Source organism: Hyla sarda, chromosome 4, assembly GCF_029499605.1.
Source record: "Hyla sarda isolate aHylSar1 chromosome 4, aHylSar1.hap1, whole genome shotgun sequence".
Classification (NCBI taxonomy): domain Eukaryota; kingdom Metazoa; phylum Chordata; class Amphibia; order Anura; family Hylidae; genus Hyla; species Hyla sarda.
In genome coordinates, this window is record NC_079192.1 from 134543369 (window position 1) to 134557120 (window position 13752).

At 42.0% G+C, this 13752-nt stretch overlaps 1 long non-coding RNA gene across 1 annotated transcript; it reads left to right on the forward strand.

Moving 5' to 3' along the window:
* Window positions 1–315: 315 nt before the first annotated feature.
* Window positions 316–5616, forward strand: LOC130368484 (uncharacterized). The gene is made up of 3 exons (XR_008892483.1): window positions 316–573; window positions 1879–2068; window positions 5520–5616. It is a non-coding gene; the product is annotated as an uncharacterized LOC130368484 (long non-coding RNA).
* Window positions 5617–13752: the final 8136 nt, after the last annotated feature.

Here is a 13752-nt window from a genome sequence, read left to right on the forward strand (position 1 = left end):
TTGTGTATTCTCTTTTGTGTCTGGGAGCCTTTCCCTTACCTCATGAGGCTTTTGTCTGCCTTGAATAAATCCCGCCCCCCGGCCCTTATATAGTTCAGCTCCTGTTTCCCCTGTCCTAGATAGGCCTGGTGACATTTTTGTAGTCGTGTGTGGTTACTATACTGACTGTTTTGCCTTTTGACCTTCGGGTCCCCTGTGTAATTCTTGTTTTATTTCTAATTTGTTTTGTGAAAATTCCTTAATAAAAATTTATAGATGAAAAAAAATAATTAACAGGCAGGTGTCAAACCAGGATAATACATCAAGTCCAATTGGAAGGCAAAAGCAAGGTCAGGGAACCGGCAAATTGCCAGAATCCTAGGAAAGCTTAGTAGTAAAATCACTAGTTACGGCTGTAGAATGACCAATGACCGGTTTAAATATCCCTCCGGCAGGGTTCCCATCTCCAAATTGGCTACCCAGGCCTGCAACACAGTGATGCCTGGCTTTCTGCCAAATAGAGCCGGATATAATAATGACATCTTGATGCTCCCGGCAGCAACCTGCAGAGACATGGTGCAGGAGCCAGGCAAAGTAAGTGTCTGACATCTACTGTATATCCTAGGCTGTAACTGGTCCTTCGTGAATTTCATTCTTAGGGTGTATTCACACGTACAGTATCCGGCGCATATTTGATGCACAGAATTCAAAGCTGCAGATTTAAAGTTGTGTTCAGTCATTTAGTTTACATTGAACTCTGCAGCATAAAATCTGCAACTTTACATCATGCGCATCAAATAAGTACAGGATACAGTACGTGTGAATACACCCTTATGGTATGTTCACACAATGGAATCTACCGTATATGTGGAATTCCGATCTGGAACTCCACCCAGAGATTCCGCTGCATGAACATAATTGTGAAAGATTTTCCCTCTGCAGAATTTTAGGAGTCGAAAATTCCGCTGTGGAAATTGATACGCCAAAACAGATTCCACAAACAGAGTCCCATTGTTTGAAGGGAAAGTGGCAACATATATACTGCCCTGCCACTGCAAAAAATATAGCGATAAAACATAGAAAAAGGTTTTTCTGTATGTTTACAGTTTGTTGGTCCAATACTTATGTCATCTCCTTTAGCCCCACTTGACCACAAATAGTGACATGGAGCCAAGGGGAGGCCACATCTGGCATATGTGCTGTGTCTCAGTGGGACTGTCACTTGGCTTCATATCACTGCTGAGAGGTGGCTTGGGCTCAGTGGTCCGGCGGGGCTACAGGAGAGGGGACGGGAGAGGTCCAGGCGACATCCCCCAGTGCACCAACAACTATAAGCATACAGAATAACCATATTGCTAGATTTTTTAGCAGTGGCAAGGCAGTATAAATGGTGTCACTTTAACTTTATTCGGCACTTATATCTGCTGCAAATTACTATGGAAATGAGCACTGATTCCACATAATTTCTGCTCCATTTACCATGAGGAATTCCCAAGAGGAATTAACAGAGGAAATTTTCCTCACTAATTCCGTAGTGCGAACATACCCTTAATTTTTTGTTCACTAAAAGCGATTGATATGAATCAGCAATATTAAAATATTGATCTCGATAAATTTTTTTTGTATTCTCAAGAACTTATTGACAGGCAAAAAAAAAAAAAAAAATAGAACTTTCCTACAATTACAACTACATTTGACCACCCTAACATAACATCACGTCTTTTTATGGCTTTTGCCAATTTCTCAGTCCAATGCCTATTGTTTTTAGTGAGTGCTCTGCCATATTTATCAATCAAATATTAACATTGTGGATTCCATTCTGCAAGCAGTTATGGCGTATTTGCATGTTGTGGATTTATTGCATTTTTTTTCTCAGCAAATTCTTTTTGTTTATTGCAGCATAATCACAAGGGAACCTAAAAGAAGTGGCTGTCCAAATGCTATAGACTGCTCCAAGGAAAACTTGCAGGAAGCCTTCCATTTTGTTTGAATGTGATTCCTGAGATATTCTACTGTGATATGTTATTAGTACATAGAAAAAGAAGTTCTTTCATACCCAAAGCACAACATTTCCAGTCTAACCTGCTTGGTAAGAAACAATAAGTTATCGGGAAGACAATTCATTTATTCTAGCCTCAGTAATAAATATAACAATCACTAGAATTGTGCTTCAGTAAAAAAAAAAAAAAAAAAAAAGTGTTTCCTCATTACTAATTTCATTGTTTATTTTAATTATATTTCTAGCTTCCATCAGTAGCTTATTCTTACAGAACATTATTTTAGGACTTTAGATGTTTTGGTCCTCATATTATAGGATGGGCACCAATACTTATTTTGGCTTAAGGTTGTATTTAGAGATGAGGGAACTTACAGTAAATTCGATTTGTCACAAACTTCTCGGCTCGGCAGTTGATGACTTTTCCTGCATAAATTAGTTCAGCTTTCAGGTGCTCCCGTGGGCTGGAAAAGGTGGATACACTCATAGGAAAGAGTCTCCTAGGACTGTATCCACCTTTTCCAGCCCACGGGAGCACCTGAAAGCTGAACTCATTTATGCAGGAAAAGTCATCAACTGCCGAGCCGAGAAGTTCCTGGCTAATCGAATTTACTGTAAGTTCGCTCACCTCTAGTTGTATTTATCCTTTCTTTTTAATATCATTTTATTGATAACAATTGTAAACAATATTTAGTGTTACATTCTGAAAGTAAAAAGAAATGATAGCTCCACAAAATACAGTAGGAGGATATGTAGTCCTTGGGCCTTGGAAAACCATTAGGACTTTGAACTAGTGGACTGTCCATTTTTAAAAAGAAACTGCGGAAAAAAACAAAAGCAAATCCTCCACAGCAATAGAGTAACTACAAACAACAAACCTAAAACTATGTGTGCCATTAAATACTTACTATCCTGTGTCTACATTTCAGAAAAAAATAATTAAAAAAAGAATACAGAAGAATAAAAATTCAATAATCAGTTTGTGTCATCCAGGCTAAGCCATTAGTCCCCCAAAGAGGCATAACTACAACCTTAGGCTACCCAAGATCTCTTAGGCAACACCAAGTGGTGTATTTAAAGTTGTGCATTAAACTGCACCTATCATCTGTGGACAGCATGCTTTGGATCTTTAGATGAACAGTTTCCCTTTTTTTTTTTTTACCTAAAAGAAAGATGTAACCAGCACCTTAAGGGTACGTTCACACATAAAGGATGTGCTGCATATTTTTGCTGCTAATTTTCTGAAGCTTATTTTGCTACCCATTACAGTTAATGGATGACAAAATCAGCTGCACAAAATATACAGCAATAATATGCAGCACATCCTGTACGTGTGTATGTACCCTAAATATCTACTCGCCCGGGGTCCGACCGCTGGGACCCCTGTGATCTCCTGCGTGGCACCCAGGCAGTCCCGAGGAAGGGGGCATGTCGACCCCCGCACGAAGTGGCAGCCAACACGTCCCCTCCATGTATCTCTATGGGAGAACCAAAGTTATAGTGTTCAGGTATCTCCGGCTCTCCCATTGAGATACATGGCGGGGGGGGTGTTGGCTGCCACTTTGTGCTGGGATCAACAGGCTCTTTACTGGGGACTACCAGGGTGCCGTGCAAGAGATTGCGGGGGGTCCCAGCGGTTGGACCCCCCCAACGATCTAAAAGTTATCCCCAATCCATTAAGATACATTTGGTAGTTAACATTAAAGTCAAGTGGACATGCTTTAATGCTATCAAACTAGTAGTCTGGTCTGAGTGATCCACAACAATGTGATGAAAAATGCAGCTACTATGGGAAATGATGGTTCCAAACCTTGGCAATGAAGACTACAGCAGTCGACCATAACCAAAAATTTAAAAGGCATTTCCAAAAGCCATGTAATAGGTCTGCCTTTGGTAGTATACACTTAGGGCAATACCTTAAATAGTGTAAGGGGCGGCCTTGTACTACATAGGGTTGTTTATGAGTTAATATTAACATAGACCTAGGTTGGCTTAGTGGTTAGTGATGTAGAGCGATTTAGGGGTTAAGGTGGTTATCCATAAATAGAAAAACAGAGCTAATTTGTTTCAAAAACAGCTTCACATCTGTCCCCAGGTTGTGTGTGGTATTACTACTTTATTTACAATTGATCACTCACGTGATCACTAATACCCTATTTTTCCCATCCATAAACTAAGTGTTAAAACATAACTTTTATTCTTATTGCCTATAAGTGAATTTAAAACTCCAACATGCGGTCACTATGTGACTATATAATGATCCCTACTGCATGTGCCTACATGCTTATATGATGCCCTAATGCTTGCGGCTGCAGTCCGCTATTAGGCAATCTTAATATTAAAGGACTGCACTGTTGTTTGTTTAAAACCAAATACACATCGCCCCCCCCCCCCCCCCCCGACGTTTCACCACCAGCCGGTGGCTTTCTCAAGGGTTTAGGACAAATGGCGTGTGTGAGAGCCAAATCGGGGGTTTTATAACCTCCCATAGATGATGTCACCAGACAGGATATTGCTGTGTTTGTACATTTTACCGAATACCATTGGTAATTCAGTGATTGATATATGTTTCCACCAATAAGAACTCACTCACCACAGACTCATCAGATGTTTACATTTACTCATTAGTTGTATTGACAGCTCCTCTAGCCAATCATGCTGCGTCCAGTCGCAGCTCTGTCCTCCATTGGCTGTATGAGTCGCATCCGCTCCTGCGCACTCTCCACACGTCCGAGCTCCAACCAACGCGCATGTTCGTTCCCGAGAGCACGTGTTCTCGTCCTCTCCGGCGTTCTGACTTGTCATTGGTTCTCTCTCCTTCTTACTTCATTGGTCCAGCGCTCACCTGCGCAGAGCGACCTGTGCCAACTGTTAGTTTATTTCTCCCTCATGCGCAAACCTTCCTGCGACAACTGTTTGATATTCACACGTATCCTTCATGGTGGTTACTATGTATTGTTCTTTAGGTGTAACAGGTAAGAATTTATAAATTCTACCATCTTATATTTATTCATTATAATACTTCATCCCTATCATATTCTATAGACAGAGATGAGTTTATATCACAGCAAAAGTTGTCTAGTGCACCATTATTATTTGGGATTCCATTATATTGTTATGGCTCAATCTTTAAAAGGCATTGTATTGATTTTCTATATTTATTCATTTTACTGCAGGTTATAAGAAGGCCGTAAATGTGAATCCCTCATTTAGACCGTGGGGATTCTTTGATTTTAATCGGTGAATCCACCTTGCTTCCTCTTTTAATAATTTCTGATTCAAATTTTCACGTCTTGGTCCCAATTTACAATGCATAATGCCCCAAAATTGCAACTTTCTTTCCTATGGTTCTCCCTCATGTGTCTAGAAACAGGTGTATCTGCACTTGTGTTTATAGTGCTGATATGTTTAGAGATACGTCTTCTCAGTTCTTGATAAGTCTTCCCAATATAAATTTTGGGGCACGGGCATTTGGCTGCATATATAACACCAGTAGTCCGACAGTTTATAAAATCATTGATTTTATATATTTGATTATCCACAGGATTTGTGAATTCCTTCATGCGTGGCATATATCTACAAAATCCACATCGCCCACATGGATGTGAGCCTTTCAATGATGACTGCAACCATGTACTTTGAGGAGTCTCTTGATACAGACTTCTCACTATCTGTTCTTTGATGTTACGTCCTCTCTGTTAAGTTATTGATGGATTAGGTGAAATAACATGCTTAAGATACTCATCTGCTAATAGAATCGACCACAATCTCCTTAATATTCCCTGTATTTTGGAATTGTTCTGATCGAATGTGCCAATACATCTGCTCAACTTCTCCTCCACATTCCTTGGTTTGTCTTGCAAGAGTTCCTCACGAGGGGTCGCCCTTGCTCTAGCATAGGCCTTATGCAGTACTTTTTTAGCATAGCCACGTGATATGAATCGTTGATACAGGAGATCGCATTCCTCCTGAAACTTTGTATAATCCGAAAAGTTTCTCCTGGCTCTCAAATACTGTCCAGTTGGGATCCCTCTCTTTAGAGGTTGAGAGTGAAAGCTTTGCCAGTTTAGAAAACTATTAGTTGAGGTGGGTTTTCGATAAATTTCAGTGTGTACTTGTCCTTCAGAATCTATCCGTATTGTTAAATCCAAAAAATGTAAGTGAGTTTCGTGACTAAGACGTGGAAATTTGAATCAGAAATTATTAAAAGAGGAAGCAAGGTGGATTCACCGATTAAAATCAAAGAATCCCCACGGTCTAAATGAGGGATTCACATTTACGGCCTTCTTATAACCTGCAGTAAAATGAATAAATATAGTAAATCAATACAATGCCTTTTAAAGATTGAGCCATAACAATATAATGGAATCCAAAATAATAGTGGTGCACTAGACAATTTATAAATTCTTACCTGTTACACCTAAAGAACAATACATAGTAACCACCATGAAGAATACGTGTGAAAATCAAACAGTTGGCGCAGGAAGGTTTGCGCATGAGGGAGAAATAAACTAACAGTTGGCGCAGGTCGCTCTGCGCAGGTGAGCGCTGTACCAATGAAGTAAGAAGGAGAGAGAACCAATGACGAGTCAGAATGCCGGAGAGGACGAGAACCAATGAGAGCGCATGTAAACAATACACATGTGCTCTCAGGAACGGACATGCGCGTTGGTTGGAGCTCCGACGTGTGGAGAGTGCGCAGGAGCGAAAGGTACATAACAGTACATATGAGAGGCATACCTGTCATGGAAAGTGCAACATCCACAGGTAGATACTGCACATCCAACGCACAACCTACCCTTCTAGTTATTCAGTTAAGTCAGCCCGATGTGTACAGCTAAGCAAGGAATCTAGAAGGATCCATGGCATCCACATTTTGCCAAATTTCCTAGGACATTTCCGGCTTACAAAGAGAGCTTGATAAAGCAAGATGTATTTATTATCCAAGTTTATCCAGCCAGAGGGGTAATGCTGCCCTCCAGGATATCTCTGTATCTTTCATTAATCCTAAAAGAAACAACCTTCTGGTGTAAGAAGAAACAAAATCGTCAATGATGTGCAGAAACTGCATGACTTCCCTCCAGAAAGGAGCAATCCGTGGACAACCCCTCGCAGCATGTAAGAAAGCCACCACCTCCGCAGAGCACCTATAGCACATTTTAGGTAGGGAGGCACGTAAAATAATAAGATAAAGAGAGTCTGTATTAAGAGATTTCTAGTACTGACAATAGTTGAATGGTGTGAACTTTTCACTTCCTTTCACTGATCCGAGGGAAGCGCGGACACATCCACCATTTCTCACTTCAAAAAGGCAGCAGAAAAGGGTCTACGCTCTATACATTGCAGAAGGGCATAGGCCTGAGTGTCTGTGAAAGGTCTGTGGTGCCAAGGAACAGCTCCATTTTACAAAATTCAGGTATCACCTCAAGTGTACCTGATTCAAGTAGGTCCTCAAGTGTTCCAAATTGTGCTTTAAGCGCATGTGTCAATTGGATCGAAGAAGAAAAAAGAAGTTTGGGGGTTATTTAATCTAATTTGTATATTAAAATTATTCTGTTGAACCATAATTCAAAAGAAATGTCCGCTTTTTATCTGTTGTCATTATTTCAAAGATATTTTTATTAGCAAGGTGGTGTTTCATTTATATTTATGCAACATTGCACAATATGAACAATATGTCACTATCTAAATAACTGAGCATTTCTAAGAAAGCAAGACAAAGGAAGGAAGAAGAATTCTAGAGAAGATGTACAAACTTACAAGACTTAGTTTTGCATTTCTGGCCTTTTTATGCTGACCTTAAAGGGGTACTCCACTAACCAGCGTTCAGGAATAAATGTTCTGAACGCTGTTTTCACGCTGCAGGGGTCAGCCACGCCCCTTGTGATGTCATGACCACGCCCCCTCAATGCAAGTCAATGGGAGGGGGTGTGACGGCCGAACACTGGCCAGTGGAGTACCCCTTTAATGTAAAGACGCACTGTAGTAAGAGACGCTAGCCATTTGATAAGTTTGCCACATCTTTAACAGACTGTGCCCCATACTCTGAACTATCTCATAGCCGACATATCTTTCGGCTAGAATTCACACCAATTTTTTACATGCCGTATTTTTCGCCGTATAAGACGCACTTTTTCTTCCCCAAAACTGGGGGGAAAAAGTCGGTGCGTCTTATACGGCGAATACACCCCTATCGCGGCGGTCCCTGCGCCCATCAACGGCCGGGACCCGCGGCTAATACAGGACATCAACGATCGCGGTGATGCCCTGTATTAACCCTTCAGACGCGGCAATCAAAGCTGACCGCCACGTCTGAAGGGAAAGTGACACTAACCCGGCTGTTCAGTCGGGCTGTTCGGGACCGCCGCGATTTCACCGCGGCGGTCCCGAACAGCCCGACTGAATAGCCGGGTTAGTGCTTACAGGACATTGGGAGGGACCTTACCTGCCTCCTCGGTGTCTTCTCCGTTCAGGGATCCCCTGTATGGCCGGCGCTCTCCTTCCTCGCCATCACGTCCTTGCGTACGTGCGTCAGCGTGCGTAACGACGTGATGGCGGCGACGGAGAGCGAGGATACCCGTCCGGCAGCAGAGACGTTCCGGAGCGACAGGGACACGGCGACAGTGATGGAGCGACATCCAGGGCAGCGGTGACGGGTCCGGAGCGGCGGGGACACGTGAGTATTACCTCCTATGCAGTGGTCTTCAATCTGCGGACCTCCAGATGTTGCAAAACTACAACTCCCAGCATGCCCGGACAGCCAACGGCTGTCCGGGCATGCTGGGAGTTGTAGTTTTGCAACATCTGGAGGTCTGCAGTTTGAAGACCACTATTGGGTTCAAAATCTTTATTTTTTTAGATTTTGCACCTATAAATAGGGTGCCTGTTATACTCCGGTGCGTCCTATAGGGCGAAAAATACGGTAATTTTAAGTAAATATGTTGGGCCACAGGACTGCAACCCCTCTTGCTTTGTTATGATATTAGGGCATAAAACAACGGTCACAAATGTTTCTGGAAATTTTATTTGTGCACAAATAATTTTGTATACTTTAATAATCTCCTTCCACTGACTTTTTTTTATTTATTATTATTATTATTACTTTTCTACATAGTCTGTATCAAATGTGAAGAAGTCTGTATCAAAGTCCACACAATTTGGTCATAAACTGGATGTACCTAAAATGCTGAGATTTCGTGCCGTTAAGCCGCAGCAATTGCATCCTGAGTGACCGTAGCCTAAAAATGAACATAGAATAATGAAGTTAAACTCTCTCCTCAGTGTTACTAGCTTAGAGTAGTTGGCATTTAGAACAATGTGACATTTATGCATTGGCAGCGGGATGGTGTTAGCAAATAGTGTAGGGTACAAACCGAAAGCTGCCCACGCATTATATTATACAATAGTCAGAAAGGTAAACATGATTTACTTGTGTATGCATTGAAAGGCATAGACTGTATATACAGATATGAAGTGTTTTGCATATATACATGGAATGAAAGGAAAGATTACACAAGCTGGGATTGCTACTAGTTTACTCTAGGCAGAGGCTCGGAAAACAAATTGATGAAAAAAAACCTATAGAAAACAAAAGAGGCACATGATCATCAATGCACACAACAGCATTGTGAGTGGGGAGAGGGTTAATCCACATACCATAGCTGATCATATTGGGAACAACACTTAAGCCAAAAGAAAAAAAATATATTAACCCCTTCTAAACCAGTCTATTTTGAGCAGCATGAAGCATTTTTTTGTTTTTTATTTTTCCATTAGCCACAATTATTATTTTTCTATTAACATAGCCTTTATAGGTTTCTGTTTTAGTGGGGAAATTACATTTTTTGAGTACTTAAAAAGGGGTACTCCGCTGCTCAGCGTTTGGAACAAACTGTTCCGAACACTGCAGCCGGTGTGAGGTGGTTTTTTGTGCCCCCGTAGATCCATGCGTCCGCTCCTCCCCCAGCTCTCCGAACATTTCCGAAGCTAGAGCTTGGGGAGGGCAGAGCAAGGGGAGAGAGAAGTTCACGCCCCCTCCCTCATCTCCCCTCCCTGAGCTCGGCTAGACACAGATCTCTACGGCACGCCCCCTCCCTGAGGACATAGATCGCCACGGCAGGTCCCTCCCTCATCTCCCCTCCCTGAGGACGTAAATCTCCACGGCAGGTCCCCTCCCCGAGGACGTAGAGCAGTGCTCCCAATGAGCTCTATGTGTAAAGGGGGACATACTGCATGGGCTAAAGGGGGACATTTAGCCCGTGCTGTATGTCCCTGTTTAGCCCCTGCAGTATGTCCCCCTTTACACATAGAGCTCATTGGGAGCACTGCTCTACGTCCTCAGCTCAGGGAGATGAAGGAGGGGGCGTGTACTTCTCTCTCCCCTTGCTCAGCGGACGCATGGATCTACGGGGGCGCAAAAAACCACCTCACACCGGCTGTCACACCCCTTCCCATAGACTCGAATAGAGGGGGAGGGGTGTGATGTCATTAGGGGGCGGGGCTATGATGTGACAAGCTCCCAGTTTGTTCCAAATGCTGAGCAGCGGAGTACCCCTTCAATGCTCGAAAACTCCACCACTCCAAGAGATTAACAAGCAGCGCAGATTGACCATGATAAGCAGGTAAAATACTTATAAATCTCACAACGCTATAAAGCGTTTTATTGTTAAACGCTTTACAGCACTATGAGACTTTGAAGTATTTTACTTGTCATCGTGGTCCATCTGCGCTGCTTGGTAGTCCCTTGGAGTGGTGGAGGTCTTTGGTCCATCTGCACTGCTTGGTAGTCCCTTGGAGTGGTGGAGGTCTTTGGTCCATCTGCGCTGCTTGGTACTCCCTTGGAGTGGTGGAGGTCTTTGGTCCATCTGCGCTGCTTGGTAGTCCCTTGGAGTGGTGGAGGTCTTTGGTCCATCTGCGCTGCTTGGTAGTCCCTTGGAGTGGTGGAGGTCTTTGGTCCATCTGCACTGCTTGGTAGTCCCTTGGAGTGGTGGAGGTTTTTGGTCCATCTGCGCTGCTTGGTAGTCCCTTGGAGTGGTGGAGGTTTTTGGTCCATCTGCACTGCTTGGTAGTCCCTTGGAGTGGTGGAGGTTTTGAGCATTTGGAATACGTCGTTGTAGACGGAGAGATCGGCTGCACCTGAACCTTTTTTTTTTCTTTTTTATACATTTTCAAATCTTTTTTTTTTTTATATACAAGTTTACAAATTATTATTTCAGAAAACTAAAAAGAAATAGCCTTCAAACATATTTTCAAACTACATGGTTACAATTCCTACCATATAATACCAGGCTTAGTTAATTTAAAAAATAAAAAAAAGAAATGCAGAGAATTAAACACACTCTGAATTACCCAAAGGCCCTCCCTCTCTCTCCATCACCTCCAGCCACCTCACCTTGTATTTATTCATTTATTCCATTTTAATCTATATTTGTCTAGTAATCCCCTTTTTGTATATATCGCTTTCTCCCACTCCACTATCTGCTCCATTTTCCTAATAAAGTGTTTTTTAGTTGGAGGGCTTGAATCTTTCCAGAATTGCGCTATTCATTTCCTTGCATTATATAGCACTCTACCCAGAGCAATTTTATCGGGGTTACGGGAGGTGTGCATGTGTGAGAGGGTGTGTTTGTCTGTGCTGGGCTTCCTCTGGTTGGGTCTCAGATGCCCCCTTCCATTATATATATATGTATTGCTCCCTGTCATTATGGTGGTGTTGTTCTCTGGGCCCTAAGGAGGGTGTTGTTTATGTTTACCTTGTTGGTTATGTTTGTTAATTAACATGCAAAATTAAATACTTTAAAAAAAACACAAAAAACTTTATAGTAAAAATTTGAGTTGAGTTTAGAAGGAGCCGCGCATCCAGTGACTTCATTGAAGAGAGTGATGGCCAATTCCTTTAAGAATCTTCAGATTTAGCAGTTTCTGGTTATTCTGTTTGAAATAGCTGCCAAGTTCTCACAAGCGTCACACGGATACACCAGTTATAAATATACAAATCATGACTCACACAATGGATTATCTAAATTCTGCATTTATTAAACCACATCTGTTTTAGTTCAAAAATATTCCAAACACCGGTTTTGTTAATTTGTCTAGTTAGTACTTAAAGTCAGAAACAGCCTGTTATAAAACGCAAAACAATCGGTTAGATTATCAAAAGTATCTTTAGAAGACAGATCTGTACCAAAAGGTATAAAAATGTGGATAGGATCTACAAAAACTTCTCTCCGGTGCTTTTTGGAGTCTTGTATTTACACCATACTGTGCTAACATGTACATATACAACTACAGAATAAGCAAACAGGTTGGAGGACTAGTGGACACACCGCAATGGTCATTCCCTGGGGCTTGACACGGTTGGATTTTTTAAAGATCTGCAAATAAGAGGTTTTGTTAGTGTCACAAGATGAATCCTTATTAGGACTGACTAAATCGGATGTACTTCAGCACTGTAGAACATCAAAGCCTGCTGTCTAATATATGCAAATGTGCCCTGTTGATGCCAAAGATAAAAACTGGGACAATAGCTACGGTAGAATAAAAAGTCAACACACTCATGTATTGATACTATAAACATATGCAGCAGTTGTAAATAAAAGATTCGACAACTGTTTCTATTTGCATGGCACTGTTCACATTAGCCTTCTTCATCTATGTAAACTAGACCTTTTAAAAAGTTATAGTCTTAAAGGAGTAGTCTAGCTTAGAGGATAAGTGTCAGACTGTGGGAGGCAGACTGCTGTGACCCCCTTGATCTCCTGTATGGGGCCCCAGCTCTCCTCCGACACAGAAATATTTTGACCACCGCACAAAGCTGTGGTCAACACACCCCTCCATGGATTCCTATGGGTGAGCTGGAAATACCCAAATGCAGCACTTCGGCTCTTCTATAGAGATGAATGAAAGGCACGTGCCGACCCCTGTCCTGTGCAGGAGGTGCCGGGCTGGAGATTGCACAAGGGGGTTCCAGCGATCGGGACCCAGCGGATCTGACACTTAACCACTATCCTTTTTTTTTTTTTGGAAAACTTTTTTTTTTTTTTTAAATCAACTGGTGCCAGAAAGTTAAACAGATTTGTAAATCACTTCTATTAAAAAAAATCTTAATCCTTCCAGTACTTTTTTGGGGCTGTATACTAAAGAGAAATCCAAAAAAGAAATGAATTTCCTCTTATGTCATGATCACAGTGCTCTCTGCTGTCCATTTTAGGAACTGTCCAGAGCAGCATATGTTTGCTATGGAGATTTTCTCCAGCTCTGGACAGTTCCTAAAAAGGACAGCAGAGGTCAGCAGAGAGCACTGTGCTCATGACATCAGAGGAAATGCATTTCTTTTTTGGATTTCCCTTTAGTATACAGCCCCTAAAAAGTACTGGAAGGATTAAGATTTTTTAATAGAAGTGATTTACAAATCTGTTTAGTTTTCTGGCACCAGTTCATTAAAAAAAAAAAAAAAAAGTTTTCCATGGGAGTACCCCTTTAAGCTGGATAACACCTTCAAGTTATTTCACCAAGAATAACAGCTACACCATCAAATCACACTAAAGGTCAACTTGCGCCAACTGCAGAAGGGTTAGTTCTAAGCCTTATCTTGTTAAATGGCAACATGACCCCCAAGCCTAAATAGCCAAAATCAACAGTTGGGGTTTCCTATGCTGCACGTCTGTACTAAAAGTGGATAAAGAGGTCATGTAGAGCAGTGGTCTCAAACTATGGCCCTCCAGATGTTGCAAAACTTCGACTTCCAGCATGCCCGGACAGCCAACGGCTGTCCGGGC